The sequence below is a fragment of the Aythya ferina genome (genome assembly GCF_964211825.1).
Source record: "Aythya ferina genome assembly, chromosome: 1".
Classification (NCBI taxonomy): Eukaryota; Metazoa; Chordata; class Aves; order Anseriformes; family Anatidae; genus Aythya; species Aythya ferina.
In genome coordinates this window covers 40,133,101-40,149,669 of record NC_140296.1, presented here as the reverse complement: position 1 = coordinate 40,149,669, position 16,569 = coordinate 40,133,101, and positions in this window count along the sequence as shown.

Below are 16,569 nucleotides of genomic sequence, written 5' to 3'. Positions count from 1 at the left end.
TAAGTCAGAGAGAGATTTATCTAACTAAAGGTAAAAGTCTTTATCTGATCTGTCAACCAGTATTTCTCCATAATCAGTGGAGAAATACTTAGCACATAACAAGCACTTCTAAAATGTGAATCATTCTAAAGAAGACATATAAAATATGTTGTGGTTATCTTTCCATATAAATGACTAATTCTCTCCATTGTCTTTGAAAGGAGGTTAGGGTCACTGGCTCAGATACAATATTCTTGTTATACTGTTTTAAAAACTAATGGATCTGAATCCTCTGACTTAACCTGCCTTCTAGATGCATGGCATATTATGAGAGCAAAAGAAGGACATGACAACTTTCTACCTTTATGTATCTCTATATTAATTATATTTGGTTAATTCTATGATTTTTGATTTAATTTTAATTTTTATTTCCTTTCTTTATCTGTATTCAGGTATTTTTATTCTAACTAACAGTTCATACCCTTTATACCTACAGAATAAGGAATTACTCTATGATAGATCTGGGCCCATTAGCACTATTAAAGTGCTTTTTTTCTTTGAAATAGCTGTCTGGAAGGTTTTAATGAGAAATCAAGTCATTCATATTGAAAGATGTTTGGATAATGTTTGTATTCAAGATTGACTCAAAATTAAATTTCAAAACATGCAGAGCTCTGTTCAGAGATGTTTTTATATATCATGACGGTGCTGAGGATGTTCTTCTACTTTTCATCAAAGTGGGTGGAGAGGGAAGAGGAGAAGAGAGAAGATGCAGTGCTTCCTTTTATATGCTAAAATCTTGAAAATGGACTGCCAATGCATAGAACTGGTTGACATGGTCTTACTCATTTTAGCAGAAAGAGAATTCAATTCTATCAGAAATTAATACATTAATAGTGTTGTGGTAATCAATATTATTTCTCCTCCTTCTTCATTAGGAGATAGACATGGTCTGCCCTAAGAGGGATTATTGGAGAGATTTTCTGAACCATATACTTTTTAGTATGAAAATGTACCTTATTGTTCAAAACAATAGAAAACGTTTTCTGTTTTCTCTTGGAGAATCTGCATTTTGAAGTGAATTTTTAAGAGGATGCAAGTGCAATCATTCCATATGCCTTCAGTGACTGATCATGGATCACTTACTCCTGATAATTACCAACCCAAATACTCACTGCTACAGAATGCACAAGGAATAATTTAATTAACTCTGGCATTTTCTAAGTTTGAGTCCTTATAACTAATATAATATAATATAATATAATGTAATATAATATAATTAATATAATATAATATAATATAATATAATATAATATAATAATAAAGCACTAAACTGACTTAGACAGTAAAGGATAGATTCTGATAATCCCAAACTTAGAACAGGCATAGTGATACCACAATGTTTAATTGGTCTGGGTGTTATCCTGTTAGCTAGGTAAAATATCTCTTGGTCCTGACTGCAGAAATCTGTTTGACACATGTTCAACACCACAGTTTTGGTTTACAATCCCACACTGAGGATGCAGTGCTGAAACATAAGGCTGCCCAGTAAGTATCCCCAAACAGCACTGATCACATGATTTTCTTAACATCTTTTGTCTTTTGTCCCATTTCTTCTCATAGCCCTGTACCTGCTGTTCTCTATCCCATTGTCCTCACAAAATAAATGGGGGGGGGGGGGAGAAAGGGAGGAGTTGGGGGGAGGTCTTAACAAAATGAGTTCTTAAATTTAGACAATACTGTAAAATATTAATCATATGCCACGTCATAGTTATTTTCTGCAAAGATTGTTCTATTTTCTGCCTTTGTAATGCAGGAATTCCTGATCATGTAATTTTTTTTTATGAATGTGTATTTCTACTACAAAAGATAATGCTAGAATTGGTAGGTCTGTAACTCATCATCTGGTTCCCACTTCTTTCGCTTTCATAGCTATCCATTAGTGTATTAATGTATTCCCATTGTCTCCAACATGCTAAGGATGTGATCCAGTTAAACTACAGTGAATGGATGAAAACAACTAATAAAGCAAACTGCAAAGTAACAATTTTGTGTTAATACCTGAAATGTAGGCATCTATTCAAGAAGAGATTTTCCACATCATGGTATGTCTCATCTCCTCCCTTCAAAGCATGGGAGGACGGCAGGCAGACTGTCTGACTTTATTGCAGATAGCTGCTTCTCAAAGAGTATTAATGCAAACATTGTTTAAATATTTAAATAAAATATTCAAAACAAATTATTGAAAACATTGAAATAAAAATTCATTTGTGGTATAATTTTAAAAACTTGACAGAAATCACAGAATCACATAATGGTTTCGACTGAAAGGAATTTCTTGAGATCTTCCAGTCCAACCCTCCTTCTAAAATAGGTCCAATTAGAACAGGTTGTTCAGGACTGTGTCCTGTCACACTTTGAATATCTCTGAGAACTAAGGCTCCACAACCATTCTAGGCAACCTGTTTCATTGATGGATAATCCTCACAATGAAAATGTGGTTTTGTGTGTGTATGTTCTGATGTAATTCCATTTTTTATTTTTTTTTTTAATCTGTTCTTATGGCTTCTTTCCTGCCACTGGGCACCACTGAAGAGAGTTTGACTCCCTTTCTTTATTCCCCCATCAGTTTTTACACACATTTAAAAGATCCCCTTGACCTGCAGCCTGAGCAATTCCAGATATCCCAGTCTCCATATAAGACATTGCAGGCCATCTTTGTAGCTCTTCACTGGTTTTGCACTAGTATCTTCTCTCATTAAATATTCTAAAAAAATAATAATAATAAAATAAAAATAAATAAATAAATAAAATAAAATAAAATAAAATAAAATAAAATCATATTTTAAAAATCTTGATACTAGAATTGCTATAAATTTTAATGCAGTCTGATATATATACCAGCTTTGTAGGACTACATTTTGCTGATTTCAGGTAGTAAACTGCAAAAAAGTGCAGTCTCTGTCCTGTTGTACCTGCCAGAGAAACACTGCCCCCCAGAAAAGCCCAAGATTCATTAACTAACCATTGGTATAAAGATCTATTATTATTAAAACAAAACAAACCTACATGATAAATATATACAAACACCTATTTCTCAGCAGACTCGTTTTAACTGTTAGTCTAGTTTGTAGTTCAAGATTAATTAAATCAGTTTGGTCCTGCTCAGTGGCCAACTATGTTTGTGAAAAATGAAATTTGTTCCCTTACTATCTTTTGCTATTTTCTTAAATTCTTCTCTTCTTTTTGTCCTAACTTAGTTCAAAGCTTTAACTTGCACAGCATTACACAAAAGGTCTGACAAAATCTATTAGCAGTATTATAGCCTTTCTATGGTTTTCCTTTCTCATCATGTTTTCTGTTTATTCATAAAGTCAGGATTTTTTTCTTTCATTATTATTATTTAATTTGTTTGTAGTACCTAATCTGATAAAGTCTGTTGCTTCTAGCTGCTGGAAAGTGTCTAGATGTGTAGAAAGGGTCTAGATGTTGGAAAGGTGCTGGAAATATAGACGCATGATATGGAATACGTAAAGGATGATTAAGAGTCTACTATCGTGCTCTCAATTTGCTCTTTGCATTTACACATTTTTACAGTTCAGCAAGGTATGACTAAGGAGAGTTGTTGGACACAACATTAATGTTCTGTTTTCAATACTTATACCTTTGACCTACTTTTTGTTAGCTATGTGCAACTATAATCTGGTACAGAAATAAGTTTCAATTGGGTGATTTGACTTTGGACTCAAACTGTTTCTGACTTTTTCTGATAGATTTAATTCTTCTAAATTTGACCAGAAGTTAACTGGGAGCTACTGTTTCAATCATTTACTTCATGTGAAACATTTCAAAGTTTCCCTACCTAGGTCTTACAGAAGGTCACTCTAATTTAATCTTTGTCTTGCTCTTGGATCAGCTCTTTAAAAAGCAGCATCCAATTATTTATCCCTTGGATCTCATTCTAAATTAAGAATTTTGGTTATAGTCAAAAAATTTAAAAAATTGCTCAGGACTCAGTAACTCAAAAAATTTTGAAAAGATATTTATTTTTCCAACCAGATAGTTTCCTAATGTAAGGTTCTATTCAGATTTCAAGTAGATCATAATTCACATACCTTCTCATTTGAACCTAAAAAAGTTTATTTCTGTATGCCTCAAACTATTTTTCAAAAGAGCTTATTTTCATTATTCATAGCTGTCTCCCTGATATATAAATATATATAAACATTTCTATAAACTTTTACTATGTAACAACAGTTAGATTCAGTCCACACATGCAGATCACATGAATATAGGCTTAATTCACTAGTTTTCTCAAAAAAACATTCACTAGCATGAAGTAGCAGTATATCTGATTTGCCTTTGGAAATTGTGCAGAGGTTAGAAATGAATTCTTGAAAACAAGTAGCCTTCACTGTTTTGGTCTCCAGCCTGAGCCTCATTTCTTTTATCTTACCAACCAGTTCACTTTTTCTAGTTTAAATTATCAAAAAGTCAATGGAAACAATAATATGAATTAGACATAATGCCTATTTAAATGTACTAAATATGTACTAAATGAGTTCTTTCTTCTACAGATTGCTAATTTTAGTTTTCAAGCAAATCTGGCTTTCTTGGTATCTTATCCTCACCTCTTCCAACTGTTATTCCTTTCCAAAATTTCTAGTTTCTGTTACATCAGATGTATTTAACCTCACCATACAAGCTACATCTTTCTTAATGAAAATCTTTCTTACTCTAATCTTTGCTGCCCTGAATCTTTCAGCTTCAATATTCTTTCAGTCAGACTGTTTGTGGCAGATTCCATGTCACCAATAGAAAAAAGAGGGATCTCTGTCAGCTCTCTTTTAGTGAGTCTGCTCCATGTAACCTAAGAAAACAACAGTCCTACAGGGCCACCTATTCCTTTATTATTATTATTATTATTATTATTATTATTATTATTATTATTATTATTAATTATTTAATATTAATTAATTTAATATTTATTATTAATAGTAATATCATTATATTAATTATTATATTGTATTATATTATTAATATAATAATAATAATAATAATAATAATCCCCCGAAATAGCAGCAGTCTGGCCTCACTGTGTGTACAAACTCAGCAGCTGCTTCTTTGAGGGCTGATCTTAACTTGTGTCTGTCTACTAACTTTATCCAACATCAGCTATGTAATATGGTTATCAGTTTCAATGTGAGGAGTCAGTGAACAGGCAGTTGCAAAGTTTCCTTTAAAATGCTTTCAGAAGTATTCTAATGCAATTTTCAGCCTCTCATTGACTCAAGAAGGTTGCTTGAGTATGACCTTTAATGAGCACATCTAAATTAGGTCAGATCAGTTATGGCTTAAGAGTGCCATTCTTTTTCCATTAGCTATAAATGGAATTTGAAATGACTAACTTAGAGGTAAACATAAACATTGTGAACACCCTAGGGTCATTCCAACTGCCTACATATGGACCTCTGCCTCACATCTGAAGTCTCTAGCTGCTGCCTTCTTTGTGGTCTTCTACAAGGCAATGTGCCATACCTGCCAGCTTAAGTCTTTCTTGGTTATGAAAACCAAATGTATGGCACTGGACAGCTCTGTTTATGACAAAGAATTTCACCATTAATGACACTTAAAATGTTCTAGCATTATGGTGATGCTGATACAGAGGACTGATGGGAGACTTTTTGGGTAAGGAGCTTTTGCCAGAACCACTTTAAATGTCATTAATAGAATCCTAAGGCTTATTCTTAACCCATCAGTCTTATGTGAGATCAACCTATATCACAAATATTTCTTTTATTCCCTAAGTATGATATAATGATCACATGGAGACCAAGGTTCTTTAAGGGTTAGTAACTGCTACTCCTTTATTGATCACATAACTTCAACTTCCTTACTGAGGACAGGCTCCCTTCTTATACCATTTGCTCTACAGCAGTACTTTTCCACTAACTATTCATTGATCAACAAGTTTGCCTGGCAACAGCAAACACCCAGCAACTTCCATGTCTTAACAACTGAAAAACAAGGAGCCAGAGACAGCAAGACTTCCCCTTAATCACTTTTCTTTGTTCCTTCTAAACTCTTTACATTCCTTATGGCCTCATCATTAAGAGTCCGATGTTATCATCAGTCACCGGGCTTGTCAACACCCATGGTCACACTCCCACACCTAAGGCTTTCTAAGTGACATCTACCCTAGTGCCTTTAGACACCTCTTTTAAATTGTATTTGTTACTCATAAAGTTGGATACCTAAATCTCACACTCTTCCTGATTCAACTGTCTTGATTCAGTTACTGAGTACATCAGGTACTGCCTGAGGTACTCAAGGATATCTGTGGACCCCCTTAGATGTCTAACTTGGAGGCCAGATGTCTAGATGGAGGACAGTAATGAGTTGAGTACCCCAGGGGTCACTATCTGGTCCAGTTCTGTTTAATGTCTTCATTAGTAATCAGGACAATGGGTAGAATACACCCTCAGTAAATTCACAGAGGATGCAAAACTGGAGGCAGTGATTGATTTGTCATAGGACCACACAGCCGTCCAGGGTGACCTTGACAAGCTGGAGAGATAGACTGACAAGAATCCCATGAATTTCAACAAGGAGTAGTATGAAGGCTTGTACCTGGGGAGGAACAACCCTAGGCACCGGCACATGGCTGGAGGTCACACAGTTGGAAAGCAAGCTGGCAGAAAAGGACCTATGGATACTTGTGAACACCAAGCTGAACATGAGTCAGCAATGGGCCCTTTCTGCTAAGAAGGCTAGGTATATTTAGCTGCATTTTACAAAGCATCACCAGCAGGTCAAGGGTGGTGACCCTTCCCGTCTATTCAGCACTGGTGAGGCTGTACCTGGAGTACTGCATCCAGTTCTGGGCTCCTTACTACAAGACAGACATGGACTTACTTGAAAGAGTCCAATGGAGGGCCACTTATATGATGAAGGTGCAGGAGTGCCTCTCCTATGAGAAAAGGCTAAGAGCCTTGGGATGGTTCAACCTGGAGAAGAGAAGGATCAAGGGGGATCTTGTTAGGATAAATATCTGAAGGGAGTGTGCAAATAAGACAGAACCAAGCTCTTTTCAGGGATGCCAGGACAAGGGGCATGGACACAAACTGAATTTGCATTAAGAAGTTCAATCTGAACATCTGGAAGTACTCTTTTACTGTGAAGAACACTGGCACAGGTTTCCCAGAGAAGTTGTGGATACTCCCTCCTTAGAGACATCCCAAAACTGCCTCAGTGTGGTCCCGGGCAACCTGTTCTAGGCTGCTTGGGCAGAGAGGGCTGGACCTCTTCCTTCCATCCTAAATCATTCTGTGATTCTGTGAACTTGTCAGTACAGTTTATAGTGATCTGAACTTATTTAATTTATCCACTGCCATTCGAGAAACCTTTGGAAATCAAATAAATACTCTGGCATAGGCTGATCTTACACAAGGCTTATGGACTACCCACGGACTTCTGCAGTGGAAGCTGCAGGTTAGAAGATATGTCGTATTTTATATAACACTACACTGCTGTGGGTGTTGTCAGACTTTATCAACCCCCAAGTCAATATCTTCACAGAGACTAAATATCAGTGAAAAAAGCTAAAGAAAGAAATTGAATTATCATATTAAAAAAAAGTAAAATTACTTCAATGTTTAAGTGGCTGGCTGGTGAAATGACGGAAAAATCAAATGAATATAGTTCCTATAAATATGAGCAATTATATAGATTGCAGAATGAGCTCAGGAAAGCAAAAGAGTGAATTAAAGGTCTTTTTTTTAGAGTATATTATAAAAGATTATATTTTTTTTAATGTAAGTTGTTAAAAAATCACTTCAGCACAGATCTTATTAGTCCTTATTTCTTTACAGAATAAATGAACCAATTTCGGTGTATTTATTTATTTTTTTACAAGGCAAACAATTGATGCAAAGGTAGGATCAGATTTCTTGCAGACTTGTAATCTGAATATGATCCATGATTTTCATCATGTGTATGCTTTACTTTATTTTAATCAAGGTTCCAATGCATTGGATTTAGTTTCACTTTGTTCCAGGATTTATTCCAGGATTATGGAAAAATAAATAAAAAAATACAAATAAACAAATATAAATATAAATAGATAAATAAATAGAGCTGAAGGATATTGTTAAGGTCTAAAAAATGTAACCAAAAAAAAAAAAAAAAAAAAAAAAACACAACAAAAAACACAGCTTATGCTCACTTCTACAGGAATTTGAAGTTACCACAGCATCTTCTTTGGGGAGAGGCTAAGGAACCTTAAATCTTTTCTGCCTTTTTTTTTTTTTTTTTTTTCATGTTAAATTTAAGAGTATGATATGCTCCATGGTTGATTCTTGTCTTTTGAAGACATGCTACTCAAGTGAACCAATTCTACAGCTATGTTAAATTCTCCATGGTGAAAATAAAATCCATTGAAGCTGAAACCTTTACCCCCTTTTTCCTATTACAGATCAAAGGAAAGGATACCTTTTATGTTTCCAATGCTTGTATTTTAACAAGAATTATAACCTCAATTTTAGCAACTCTTTTTAAACGATTTGACCTAGTGCAGAATGCAGAAAACAAAGAAAGCTTCTTCACTGTTTCTACTGTCATTTCTTCATGTTGATATTTAGACTATTTTTGCTGACAGTTCAGAAAATATTGGGATTAAATATAACTATAAATCAAAGAGAGAATTTCGTTAAAGCAATAAAAGGAAGGCTTAATAACTAGGAAAAGAGGCACCACATTAATTCCTCCCATTCCCCAAAAGATAGGGCTAAAAATTATGAAAGTAATAGGGAGATTTTAACTGAAACATCACTAGGCAGTCAGGCAGGAAAAAAAGGTGGGGGGGAGGGAGAGAAAGAGAGAAAGAGAGAAAGAGAGAAAGAGAGAAAGAGAGAAAGAGAGAAAGAGAGAAAGAGAGAAAGAGAGAAAGAGAGAGAGAAAGAGAGAGAGAGAGAGAGAGAAAGAAAGAGAGAGAAAGAGAGAGAGAAAGAGAGAAAGAGAGAAAGAAAGGGGAAGGGAAGGGAAGGGAAGGGAAGGGAAGGGAAGGGAAGGGAAGGGAAGGGAAGGGAAGGGAAGGGAAGGGAAGGGAAGGGAAGGGAAGGGAAGGGAAGGGAAGGGAAGGGAAGGGAAGGGAAGGGAAGGGAAGGGAAGGGAAGGGAAGGGAAGGGAAGGGAAGGGAAGGGAACATATTTATTACTTTTCTCATATATATTCTTGGACCTTTAGTTGCAATGTTAAGGAACATAGTCTGAATTATTAATTTTTGTTGTTGGTAGTTTTTGTTTGTTTGTTTGTTTGTTTTGAGAAATTTCTTAAAATGTAAAGCAACCTTTTCCCTTATAATAATAATAATAATAATAATAATAATAATAACAACAACAACAACAACAACAACAACAACAATAATAATAATAATAATAATAATAAAAAAACAGATCTCCCTCTCTCTGGTTATTATTATACAACAAATTAAGTGAAAGTGAAAAAAAAAAAAAAAACTAATAAAGAAAGAAAAAAGATGATATCCAAAAGGAGATCAAAATGGATTTATAGTGAAATATAAATTTTTATATATTTAATGTAGTTAAGTATGTGTTTGAAGTCACCCATGTCCTGTTCTTATCTAAGTATTTATCTTAGTATTTATATGAGTCACCATCCAAAGTTTCCTTACAAAGCAGAAATACATTTTACTGTAGGTATACCACCTAGAGATGTTATATTGACAGTACTGGGGTAGCATGAATTGGTACTACAGCATATACGAAAACTTCAGCAAATAAAAATCTGTGTATGACTGGTAAATCTCACCATACCTGGCAGGTAGCAGCATGTAATGTATAGACAACTTTTTTTATACCGATTGATTAATGACTTCTCTTAAGCAAATATAACTGAAGACTTTCCGTTTAAACTGAATATGAGGTGGAGAAAATTTGATGTGCTGGGGTCAGCTGAATGGAAATTGCAAGCTACCTTTCAAGAATACCTTCGCAAAGCAGATTCTTCTCCCTTTTCTCTCTCCATCTCTTCACCCTTGCTGTATATACTGTTGCCCTCTTATTTACATTTGTAGGGTCACTGAACCAAGTGAACTAATTAAAGCACTGGAAAACCTACCCAGTCAAATAAAAATAAATAAATAAATAAATAAATAAATAGATGAATAAATAAATAAATAAATAAATAGATAAATAAAAGGGCGTGGGGAGTATTTTTATGCTACATTACTGAGCTGAATCCATTCAGCAGAGAGTATGAGGAGGAGTGTGAGGAATTCCTGCTTATCTAACAGAAAAAAAAAAATCTAGCTGGGGCACCAACAGATAAAGAGAAAAGCATGGTATGAGCAAGTTGGGGGGGAGAATTATATAAGTTCAGGTGTAACACACAACTTTAGCCTGTGATCTAATGAATAGAGAAATATAATAATATACATAAAGGTGTATAGGTCTTTTACACTGGAAAAATACTAAGTAGAGGAAGGAACTTAAACAAAGCTGCACAAAATAGTTGCAACCAAATTTTGAGAGATCTTTGTAATATAGACTAAAGTAAGCTTAACATGTTGAGCTTAACTTGTATTTAACAAATAATTGCATATATGGAAAAGAAGTTGAAATGTACAAGGTAATCTATAATTCTACTGACAGACAAAACTTAAAGTTCCTAAATAGTTGCACACTCCTATAAAACAAAAACAAACAAACAAACAAATAGCAAAAATAAAATACAAAAAAAAAAAAAAAAAAAGGAAAAAAAATCAATTTAATTTGCCAAATTAATATTATTTGCTAATGCAGGATTTTTGTAAAAACATTAACATAAACTTATTTTGTTTAGAAAGCATTGCATTCAAAGGTGGATAGTGTAATGAGTTTTGGAAATAGTTTTCCTCCATATATTCTCTTTACACTTCTCTGACACCATGCCATGAAAACAATGTTTGGGGCTTTTAATAGACTTCAGACATAAATATATGAATAGCATGGCTTTTAGCTGAACAAGTGTTCATGTTTTTTGTGATGTGAAAGACGCACAATAATAACAATAGCCAATGAACTCTTAGGGGGAGCAGTTTATGATCTATACACTTTTCAAAGAGATCTATAGCTTTGCCAACACTTGATGAATCTTACTTCTAAAGCTTTGAAAACTCCAGGTAAAGAGTTTAGAACTAAGATCATTTCTTAATAATTAGCTATAAAAGAAAAGAAGTAAAATGAATAAAAATATGAAATAACAACTTGTTTAACAGATGGTAATACTAATTTGAATGTTAGGAGCATACGGTAGCTCTCAACTGCCCCTCATTAGAAAAGACAGCCCTCATTTTAGACCTGAATCTCACACCAGCCCACTCAGACCTGCTGTTCTCACATATAATACTGTAAATTATTTACATCAGATAAGGTAAACCATGAAAACAGGACATGAAAAAACTAATTTATTTGATAGAAAGACTGAATTTCCAAAACTGCTTAGAACTCTTCAGTTTTTCTCTAGGCATGTAAGTGAGGGACAGATTTCCAAAAGAAATCAGAACTGATCAATTCCCATTACTCTTACTTTGAGGGATGTACACGGGGATTTGGTACCTCTGGTTGCATTTTGTGGGAGTGGGATTTAAATGTACAAATACCTATGCCTGAACTAATTACTACTGTATACTATGCACAATGGAAAGAGAAGGATAACTCTATATCTACAAGTCAGCTGAATTGTTTTAGACTACTTCAGGATGCTTTGTCCTAGAAATACCTTTCTCTACAGTGAACAAGACATCTGCTGTGACTAGCTTAGATGAAAAAAAAATAAATAAATAAACAAAAAAAAAACGCTGCAAACAATCAAAACTAGGTGAGGAGAACTCTAACATATATGGCTATGTAGGAGCTGTGAGCATGTCTGAAAATCAGGCTTTCTTTTCCTTCTAGTAATCTATCCTAAATATATTTTTTCATGTTTCTTTTAAAACATCATGTCTATATATATATTTATATATATATTTAGTCTGATGCATCTTCTAACAAATTCAACAGAAAGGCTCCATGGAATTCAGGAGGAGTTCCGGGAAAAACTGTAGTATGTTTATAATATATTCACTTACTACACACATAGAATGGTCACCTGTCAGCAATGATTTTACTACATTGACTACATTGACTACATTGACTACACTGTGAGCTATTGCTGGGGTGATAAGGCAGGGGTGTGACTTTATGAACTCAAATCACCAATTTCCACACTTAATCCAATAAAAGAAGAGTGTAATAAGCATCTTACAGTAAATAAAAGTTAACCTAAATGACAATTCCTACTTAATTCTATATAATTTACACATTTTCCATACTATTCATACTATGCTTTTTGCTTTTTCCCCCCTTTGTTTTATGTATAGTTCCCATTATTTTTTTCTAGTCACATCTGGCTGTTATCTATTTGATTCTCTTCTATTTCACCCACATCTTATAAGAATACCATTCTTCTCCCGTGTTAATTTACTAAATTTGGAATTGAATAATTGATATTTTTGCACTTTTTTTTTTTTGTATTTACACATTCTTTCCATTCTCTTATATATTTACACTTTTCTGCACCTTCTGTTTTTCTAATAGCTTGATGATTTCTTACTTATGCACTCTTCCATTCACATTTTATCATTAATTTATTTTCTGTCTCCCTTTTTATCTCTGGGTACAGTAATATATGATGCACATTTTCTTCCCTAGCCAACTAACCTCTATCTTGTTCTTCTGTAGTGTTGCAATTACCTCAGAATCAAAATATTTTATTATTTTATATTTTTATAGCTATATAATTATGTAATTATACAATTATATAGTTTATATAATATATAATCATAAATATATTTATATAATAATGTTTATAAAAATATAGAATATTTATAAATATTTTTATAATGGTATGTTTATATAATTATGTCTAATTGAAATATTTGCTCCACTAGCCTTTCTTTCTCTTCTATTTTCAACATATACAGATAAAGTGCAAAATGCTTTTATATGAATGTTACACATGGGGAAGAAAACAAAAAACAAACAAACAAAAAAAATGTGTGTCAGTATCACACCAAAATGTGCTATAAAAAGCATCATAAAAATCCATTGTCAGAAAAGAAAGAATGCAAGGTTTTATGTTTTGTTTTGTTTTCATTATATTTTTACTAAGTATGAGAAGAATCACAACATTCCACAAAGTTGGGTGGTTCATGTGACAGGTTTTATTTCATATTGGATGTAAAGCACAGAGGATGACCAAAAAAAAAATTAAAAAAAAAGAGTGCGGGAGAGAAATAATTTTGCCAAGCAATTAAAAATAAATAAATTATGAGCATCTATTATGCTGTAAGTATTGCTCTCTTAGAAGTGCAGCAAGTTTGTAATGAAGTTAGACCAATAAATTGGACATTTACTAATACCTCTTTGCTGCCACTGAAAATAACTTCAAGAAGCAATAGAGTCAGTGCCTTTAAAAAGAGAAGGAATATTGCTAACTAAAGCAATTCAAACTGCTTTTACATTGGCCATTCTGTATAAGTGGTCTCAGATACACAGTGAAATCATGAAATATTTATATAGCTATTTTGTTGTGAAGCCAAACCTATCCTTAAATACAAATTATAGAAAGAAGAGTACAGGGAAGTTTAGAGGTAAAGAAAAAAAAATTAATCATTGACAAAATTACTAGATATGCATGAAACCAAAGGTTTTTAGAATTCTGCTTCTATGCTTCACAGGCAAATGATGAAAGTAAATTCTTGCTTATAATTGTTTTCTGAAATTTTTATGTTAATTATCAAGGCTTCCCAAACAGTACTAGGAAAACAGTCTTTATCTAGTTAGTATTTACTATAGAAAATTATTTTATTCAAAGACATTGTACTTTAAAATATAGGTCTGAAAAAGGAAGGATGGGTTGCATCATAAGATAAGAACATCCCTGTGGGGAAAAATAAATATCCGTTTAATTCAGTATCCTGGCAGTTGCTTCACTGGCCAGTGGAGTGACTGTAATAAAAAGAGAGCCTGTGTTCCTTCTACTCTTGCAACTTTCTGTAATCACAAGCTTTGGAGCATCCTGAGCTGAAGGGATATGAAGGGATATCCTGAGCATCTGGACCATTTCTGTATGTCCCAAAGTCATTGTTAAGGTAATTTGGATGATCATTGTTAAACCAAGCAGAGTTGAAAGCCATATTGTTTCTAAAGGTCATCTTAATTTTGTCACCTCATGCATGTACATGTATAAACACACTTTGTGACTTTTTAAGACATTCTTCTGGAAGTTTTTAGCTTTTCAGCCTTTGTTGTACACTAAGGAGATTTACTTGGTTGTTTTATTCAGTAAATTATCCTGTTGTTTTTTGTTGTTGTTGTTGTTTGTTTGTTTGTTTCCTTCTTTTTGTAATATTTAAGAGCTTTTTACTATAAGAACTAGAGAAATATGTCAACTGCATAGAATAAACAAACAAACATTTATTTATTTACAAACTATCTTTTACCATCAGAAGAGGATTCTCTGTTACATCCTTCATAACAAACTACTATCTTGTCATTCGTTCTCATCATATTATCTTTGTCTTATCCCTATGAGAACAGTTTGTTTCCTGTGTAGATCCATGTATGCTGTCCAGATACTGCAGCCATCTGGATTTGACACATTTTAGTGAAGTCTGTCACATAAATACAGTTTATGAAGTGTCTATCATGCCATTTCTGTTTTGTAGATGAACACTGAGCCAATGCAGGATAATTACATGAATGAAATTCTGCTAGCGTCTGAAGAATTCCATACTCAGCTGCCTCCTGACAAATAATTCTTTAGCAAGATCACTGAATAAAACATGAAGAGTTTCTTCAGCTTGCTACTTTAAGACAAATGAGTCTTAAAATTTGGGGGAAGAAATATTGTAATCTTGAAAAAACAGTATTTCTATACTTCCAAAATGTTTGGCTGTAGTTGACCTGTTTTTAAAGTAAGCCACTTAACTAATTCTTGAATTGTCTGGTATATAATGTTTTCTTTCCATAGATCTAGACTTTAATTTTATATATGCATATAATTACACATATGCTCATATATATTCATATATATGAATTTATATGAGCATATGTGTATATGTATATACATGTATACATGTATATGTATATATATGTACATATACATGCACATAGATATAAACATATGCATATCATCTGTATCTATTAATATACATATATACATCTTTGCGTATATAAAATTTCTTCTTGGCTGTCGATCCACTGAACCCCCTGCAACAGTATAAGCTAAAGTAGGACTGTCCAATTCCCTCCACTGAATATAGATATAGTTGTATCAGATATGGAGATGAGCAGGATGACATCACTGTCAGACAGTGGCAGACTTGAGTTGTTGCCCACGATACAGTGGGCAAAGAAATATCTGAACCAGCCTGTTCTGCAAGCAACCTCCTAGAAAGAAAAGTCAACAAGTTTTTTGTTGTCAGAAGCAGAAGAACTTTAGAATTCTAATATCTAGGAACAGTTCACCAGGACTTTTCTTTTTTTTTTTTTCAAATATTGCATCTCATATATCAGTAACACAGATGTTTACCCAGATGTTTAATAAATATATGGTCCCGTCTATTAGTCTGTAAGTGTCTGGGCTCAAGGTCTGTGTCCCATTCATCCATTTCTGTATTTTCCCTTTCTCACAATACATTCTGTGAATTCCTCTGAACTTCCTGTGAATAACTGCACTGCATAGCTGAACTTTATCTCAACTCAAGCTAATTAAATCAGCAGCAAGCCCTGTGCTTTGCACTAGCAATACTGCTGGTCATTGACTGACAGCAGTGGTATTACAAAACACCACAGCAAGTTATTTTGTATGTATATATTTTAGTTTGTATGGCAAGTTATTTCTTTTTCCTTCTCTTCATCACATATTTTGTCTATATCTAGTGGGTGACAGTGATTCAGTCATGGTAATACCATGGAGTGTAAAAAGAAAGCAGAAGGACATTGTCTGTGACTTAAAGCCCCTGCTGAGAGCTGTGGTGTCTAAATGGGTTTGCTGCAGCTAACTATTAGAAAAAAATAACCTTAACAACAAGAATAGTATGATAAGTCTTAAAATCCCTTAGATATATGCTATGTAAAGAATCGTAAGTGCCTATAAAGGTGCTATAATTATGATATTTTCCCCATAAATTTGAGGAATTCATTATCAATGAACTTTGAGTATGAAGTTCTGGAGATATAATGTATTGTTAGTCTTATATTTATATAATCAGAGGTTGCAAAGGAGAAATAAGAGAAAAATTGCATTCATTCCCCAGTAGAACTACAGCAGAGATTTTTCATAACCACAGAAAATTACTTTGAAATATGAAGTTTTCAAATTCAATTTTTTAACTGACAATAAAAATGTGATGCATATAAAAGTATTTTCTACTTAGAAATATTTGTATGGTAGCAATAATTAATAAGAATATATAATTTTATCTCTAACACATATATTTCCCAAGATCTTGAAACAAATGCAATGTTTAACTTGAAAAAAGTGTCT